The sequence below is a fragment of the Trichosurus vulpecula genome, chromosome 5 (genome assembly GCF_011100635.1).
Source record: "Trichosurus vulpecula isolate mTriVul1 chromosome 5, mTriVul1.pri, whole genome shotgun sequence".
Lineage (NCBI taxonomy): Eukaryota > Metazoa > Chordata > Mammalia > Diprotodontia > Phalangeridae > Trichosurus > Trichosurus vulpecula.
Window position 1 is genome coordinate 153,784,819 of NC_050577.1, and position 6,983 is coordinate 153,791,801.

The window sequence follows — 6,983 nt, forward strand, 5'->3', positions numbered from 1 at the left end:
CTAAATAATTTTCATGCATATGAAGAAAAATCCAAATAATTTGGGAAAGTAATAAATTGCTTGTGGTTAGGCTGAGCCCATATAATAAAAAATGGCAATTCTACCTAGATCAATTTGCTTGTTCAGTGCCATACCAATCAAACTATCAAAGAATTATTTTATAGAACAAGAAAAATAAGAAAATTCATCTGAAGAACAAAAGATAAAGAATAAGAGGAAAATCAATGAAAAAAATGAGGAAAGATAACCTAGCATTATTGGATTTCAAACTATATAACAAAGTGGTAACTGTAAAAGTAATCTGGTATTGGCTAAGAAATAGAGTGGTAGTTTAGTGGAAAAGATTAGGTTCACAGTACATATTATTAAACAGCCATAGCAATCTCGTGTCCAGTAAACCCAAAGTTCCAAACTTTGGGGCAGGAACTCACCATTTGACAAAAATTACTGGGAAAACTAGAAGGTAGTCTGGTAGAAACTAGGAATAGACAAGCATCTCACACTGTGTACCAAAATAAGGTCAAAAGAGGAAAATGGTTTAGATATAAATGATGCTATCCTAAGTAAATTAGGGGAGCAGGGAAATATTTAACTGTCAGATTAATGGATAACAGAAATGCTTATGACCAGATAAGAATTATACAGGACCATAAGAAATAAAATGGATAGTTCTGATTACATGAAATGAAAAAAAGTGTTTGCACAAATACCTTCGTAAATCTTCCTTTCCCTTCCTTTCCCTCTACTTCCATGCAACAACGCCTTATGTTATTATAGTCTGAATAGAGCATTATTTTTATAGACTCTTTTAAACTTGTGACTTTCTCATGAATCTATATTCTCCACTACACACTGTCTTAGAATGTTTCCAATGTGGACTTCTCAATTTGACTTGCAATTTTCCTTCAATTAATATAATGCTCTCAAATTCTGCTACCTAAGAATCCAGTAGGCATATTAAAAAAAACTCAAACTACTAAGTTCATATACTTTTAAAATGTACTGATAATGAGGACTATAGTTATTGCCAAACATTTGAACATATCACTCAATTTTCAGTAATTCTTAAGTGTATCTCAGTAGCATATACATGAAAACATTCTTACTCTAATTTATGGAAAACAATAATCCGAGTGTCAAGGGAGCAAAATAATCATATTGTAAATTTGAATTGGGAGTCATTCTAAATGGGTAATCCCTGTCTCCTAAATTTCTGTACTGTATTTCATATTAGATAACCTTGAAGTAATTGCACATTTTCCCATATATTTATACTTTAATGTTTTAATGAAGTAGATAGAAAATCTGCTTCTGAATCAGAAAGACTTGGCCTCAAAGCCCACTTCTGACAAAATACTCTACAAGACAAGCCTACAAGTTGCAGAGAAGGACCCATTTTCATTGGCAGTTTCCTTATCAAGTAGTTCCTTAGACCAGTTACATAACATGGTCGGTCCCTATCCCTATTCAAATATTTAAATTTCAAAGGCCAGCTTTTATTATGAAAGATAAATTACAATAATACTAGAAATAGCATTTTTCCAAATATCGTTTTCAAATTTCACATGGTTACCCTGGAGACATTAACATGTTTTTCGAGGAATAGGCAACATCTCATAAATGTTCACAATTATACACACAGAGAACCTCTGTCTTTCATTCTTATGACATACATTATGCATTGTTCAGTATCCAGCATGCTTGACAAATTCATACCCTAGGGAAGCTCAGAAGGATGGATAGGTAGACTGTCATCCTGGCTATGATAAGTCATCTTATAAATAGGAACTATGATTATCATCCTGAGACCATTATGGCTATTGGGTTTATTGGCTTTTGACCCTGCCAATGATGATCTGTCTGATATTATCACTCAATATGGTTTTCCTCTCCAGATATTCAGCCTTACACCACTAAATTACAGTCGATATCAATCCTCCAACATACTTATGGCATTCCAAGTACTTTTTTAAGGAATAATGATACTCATACACTTTTATAAATCTGTAATCTCTTCGATGACAGGGCTAAAGAGAGATAATAATGAAAATACATTTTTTCACCCTTACCTGAATAAGATGACTGGGTTTTTTTTTGGCCTGTAACTTTCTTGTTTTTTTCTATAGTTTAGTTTTTATTTTATAATCATAAACTTAACTCTGTTGTCTAGCCAGACTTGTGAAAAAAGGAAATGAAATTCAAAGAGAATTGCAGCAAATGAGAGCACAAGGATTACAGGGTATAAGAGCAGGTGGGGTTTGGGGGTGCTCTCTCCAGGTACAGAGTAATGGTTTGATGGTTTAGACAAAAAACAAACCAAAAACCTTATGAGAGTTGTCCACAGTCAGTGATAGTGATCTTACTGGCCTTGCCATCCCAAGAGCTGAAATGCTCCATGGCTTCCACCATGTTCAGGCCTTCTTTCACTTGGCCAAAGACCACATGTTTGCCATCCAACCAATCAGTCTTAGCAATAAAGATGAAAAACTGGCAGCCATTTGTGTTGGGTCCCGCATTTGCTATGGATAAGATGCCAGGATCAGTATGCCTCGGGATGCAAATTCCTCCTCATAGATGGACTTGCCAGCAGTGCCATTATGGCACGTGAAATCACCACCCTGAAACATGATCCCAGGAAGGATTTTGTGGGAGCAGAATCCATTGTAACCAAATCCCTTCTCTCCACTGCTCAGAGCACAGAAGTTTTCTGCTGTCTTTGGAAACTTGTCTGCAAAGAGCTCAAAAGTAATCCTGCCCAGGGGCTTGTTAAAGACTGAGATGTCAAAATACACATTGAGGTTGGCCATGGCCACAGATACCTGGGCTGGGCATGACTACAGAGGAAGAGGCAGTGGAGATAGGTGTCCCATGGACAGAACTGACATTACAACTCCAGGTGGCGGTGTCTGAAAAGCCTGACATATTTTAAATTTTTTTTTAAAACTTTAAACAAATGCCAAAAGTTAAATACATAATAAGAAAAGAAAAACAAACATGTCATGTGCATAGCAGAACATAGTAGAGGATTCAAAACATATAGCAAAAACTTAGCATTTCAAGAAAGCCTATATATTAAATACTATATATTAAGTTGAAAGCTTTCCATCTTTTCTTTGCTTCCTTATTGGTTTTCTTTTGTCTTCTTCTGTAGACTTTTTACTTTGTTCTTCCCCTCCCCTTTCTCCCCCCTCCCCCCTCCCCAAGGCTACAATTGAGCATGGATATATTTATATATAGGTATTGTTATATACATACATGTATACACATACATAATACATATATACATACTTATATAAACATGCTTTCCCTAAGAGATTCTACTCCTAATCTTGTTTTCATGTTTGTGAATATTTCTTTTTTCCTCTCTCCTAATTTCTCTACTTTACTTCTATTTGCTACCTTGCCCTCCTATAACTTAACCTACCCCAACTCCAGCAATCCCTGTCTTACCCTCCCATTCCCCTAAATCTAAACACCCTTTCTATACCCTCCTTTTAACCTATCCTCACCCTCCCCTCTAAAGAGCCCAACTTTATCCTCTCCCCCCTCCCCATCCCCTTAGAGTTCTATTTCTTTTTTTTAATTTAGGAGACTTTTATCTTTTCTGGATGTATATGTATGTTCCCTTCTCAAACCCATTCCCGAAGAAAGTGGGTTTCCAGAACTAATAGCCCCGCTCCCCCATCTAATTCCTCTACATTGATTCTTCCTCTTGTACCTCATTTGTGTAGGATAATTACTCTTTTAGCTGTTCTTGAGGTGTTTTACTTTTTAAAATCGTATTATACTCAGGTCTATCCCAATGTTTCTTATAAGCTGCCTAATTACTAGTAATGATCTTAGACACAGGTTTTACATTTCCCATACATGAAAGGTAAACAGTCTATCCTTATTGAGTCCCTTGTAATTAGTCATTGGTATGTACCTCTTATCTCTTGTATGTCAAATCTTCTATTGAGGTGTAGCAACAATCTTGCTAGCAGCTAGTGGCTGTGTAAAACCAACAACAACCAGCACACAGAAGGCCACTAACACAGGTTCTTTGATCTGCTTTACTAAGGGAAGTAACTTTAAGGGGTTAACAGTATCAGTTTAATTAAACATACATATATCAATCACTTAGTTCAGGGGGAAAAGGTCAGCCTCCTAAACTTCAAGGCAAATACAAAGATCAACAGACAGACTTCGTCTGATTCAAATCACAATTCATAGTTACCAGGAAAGCACCAACATCTGGGTTTACAAGGGGGGGGGTGCTCTTAACAACAGCTGCCAAGAGTTTCCACATCAACACTCCTAAATGAGTGAGAGCCCCAAAAGTCAAAGGCCAACCTTGGATATTATATCCCTGTCTCAGAGCCCTGGGGCACTTGATTACCCCAGTGTTGAGAAGCACTCAAACAAAGAATAGTGAAAAATCCCATTTTGCTGGCCATTACATTTGAAATGCAAGAATCATTAAAGGCACTTAAGAGAAGAACAGCAAAAAGCACTGTTCTGATTACCATTACATGAGCTCAGGGTTTGTTTGTTTTTTTAACAGAGTCCTGAAAGTTTGACAGTTGATCAAATGTCCATTTTTTTCCATTCAAAATTATGCTTAGCTTTGCTGGGTATGATATTTTTGGCTGCAGGCCCAGTTCTTTTGCTCTTCAATATATAGTGTTCCAAGACCTATGATGTTTTAATGTTGCCAATGCTAGGTCTTGTGTCATTCTAATTGTAGTACCATCATATGTAATTTTTTTCTTCTTGTTGCTTATAATATTTTGTCCTTGATCTGGGGGTTTTGGAATTTAACTATAATATTCCTGTGAGTTTTCTTTGTAGAATATTTTTCAGGTAGTGATCAGTGGATTTTTTTCTAGTTCTACTTTCCCCTCTTGTTCTAATGCTTCAAGATAATTTAATTATTTTTTGTATTATTGTATCAAGATTCTTTTCTATCAGAACTTTTAGGTGGTCCAATTATTCTTATGTTTTCTCTTCTCAATCTGTTCTCTAGATCCGTTGTTTTTCTTATGAGATGTTCCACATTCTCTTCTATTTTTTTCAGTATATATGCATACATACATGCATATATACATACATATACATACACACACATACATGTATATATATACATGTATGTGTGTGTGTGTATTTCTTTATCTGATACAACTTCACTGCCTTCCCCTTGCCTAATTCTGATTTTCGAGGACTCATTTTCTTCCATAAGATTCTGGATCTCCTTTTCTAACTGGTTGATTTCTTGTCATAATCTTCTTGATTTTCTTGTATTATTCTTATTTTTCTTTTTAATTTTTCCTCAATTTCTCTCATTTGATTTTTAAAGTCTTTTTAAATTTCTTCAATGAATTCTTTTTGGGCAGGTGGCCATTTGACATTACTCTTTGAAGTAGAAGAGGGTTTCTTTGTTTCAATATCCCCTCTCAAGATGAACCCCAGTCTTCTCTATTCCCATAGTTGCTCTCTATGGTTGGATTCTTTCTCCTTTGCCTGTGCATTTTTTGGTAATAATTTAGTTTATATAATCACCTCTAGTCCTGCGGTATGGGTGATGGACTCTCTCACCTCTGATCCTTTTCAGTTCTCCCCTCTGACTTTGAACTCAAACCAAGACCTCCATCTTCTTGTAAGTGCCCACAGTCAGTGGAGTCCACGCCCCACTGCTTCTGCACTCACTGGCCTTGTTCCTTCTAGCCCCTGGTGCTCTCTGCAGCACAGCCAGTTCTGGAATTGCTTGTCAGCAGAGGTTCCCTAGATCTTCCCTAGGTCAGACACCTAACTCGCCTCACTGTCCCAGGGATAAAAGTTACTGTGGCAGGGTGAGGCAGCTTCCCAACCCAGCTAACCCCAGGGCTTGATGCCAGTTGCTTAAGCAGCTTGCCTCCTGTTGTTAAAGCTGACCCTAGCCTGGAGGTGTTTACTCTTCACAGGGAGGACAACTAGTCCTGGGATTTTTCTTCAGGTCTTCTCCAATTGTCCCAAGAAGACCTCTGTTCTGCCTCTACTCTTATTTGTTTTCAGTGCTCTATGTTTACCCAGAGGTGCTATTTTATCTCTTTTGTAGAGGAAAATCTTGAGAGCTTGAAATTTTCTGATCTATAATGTCATCTTCCCAGAATCCTCTGGCCTCTAACTTAATAAATTGGTATTTTGTCAGTCATCCATTTTCCCCTTATTTCAAAGTATACCATCAGAATCACCTCCCAAATGCTATTTCGGTCACCATATCAGACCAATTTGTCATGTGATATTTTTAGTATTCAATAAAAAACAACTGAAAAGTGATTGATTTTATGATGACATGAACCAAAGAATTATAGATTTGGTTTCTCCAATGAACCGTATTTTTACTTATTGAATCTTCAATAAATGCTCCTTTGAAGATTCTGTTGCTATCTTTAGATCATTTATGTGGATTACATATAGAAGCAACATGAAATAATGGATGATATGATGGACAGTAGGAAAACATAGGATCTATTTTTGTCTGTGACACTTATTAGTTGCATGATCCTTGGTAAGTGCTTCAATTTCCTTGTGTTTTAGTCATATACAAGTTGTAATACACATTTGTCAAGGGAATTCTCAAGCCAGGAATTTCATCCATTTATAAAATTACAGATACTTTATACATTTTCATATGTATTAAGTAAACACTGTAAACTAGTGAGGTAGTTTTGAGATTTTGTTAAATTGCAGTTTAAAAATAAGATTTTTTTTATTTGGCTTATTTTACATGTGACAATGGGAATAGGCGGGCTTATTGTACAAAGCAAAGATACATATGACATTGGGAGGATTTCAGCAAAATGCATTTACCCTTAATTTTAGATAATAATTTGCATAGTTAACCAACAGTGAGTGACCTCTCCTTTTTAGTGGAAAAGTTGTAGTATACAAATATGAATCTATTATTTGTGGCATGCTTGAACTGATAGATAATTACCTTTGAGGACATAAGATTCGAGTCAAGC

The 6,983-nt window shown here is 36.1% G+C and overlaps 1 pseudogene; it reads right to left on the minus strand.

Moving 5' to 3' along the window:
• Positions 1 to 2,325: 2,325 nt before the first annotated feature.
• LOC118850497 lies at positions 2,326 to 2,807 on the minus strand (annotated as a pseudogene).
• Positions 2,808 to 6,983: the final 4,176 nt, after the last annotated feature.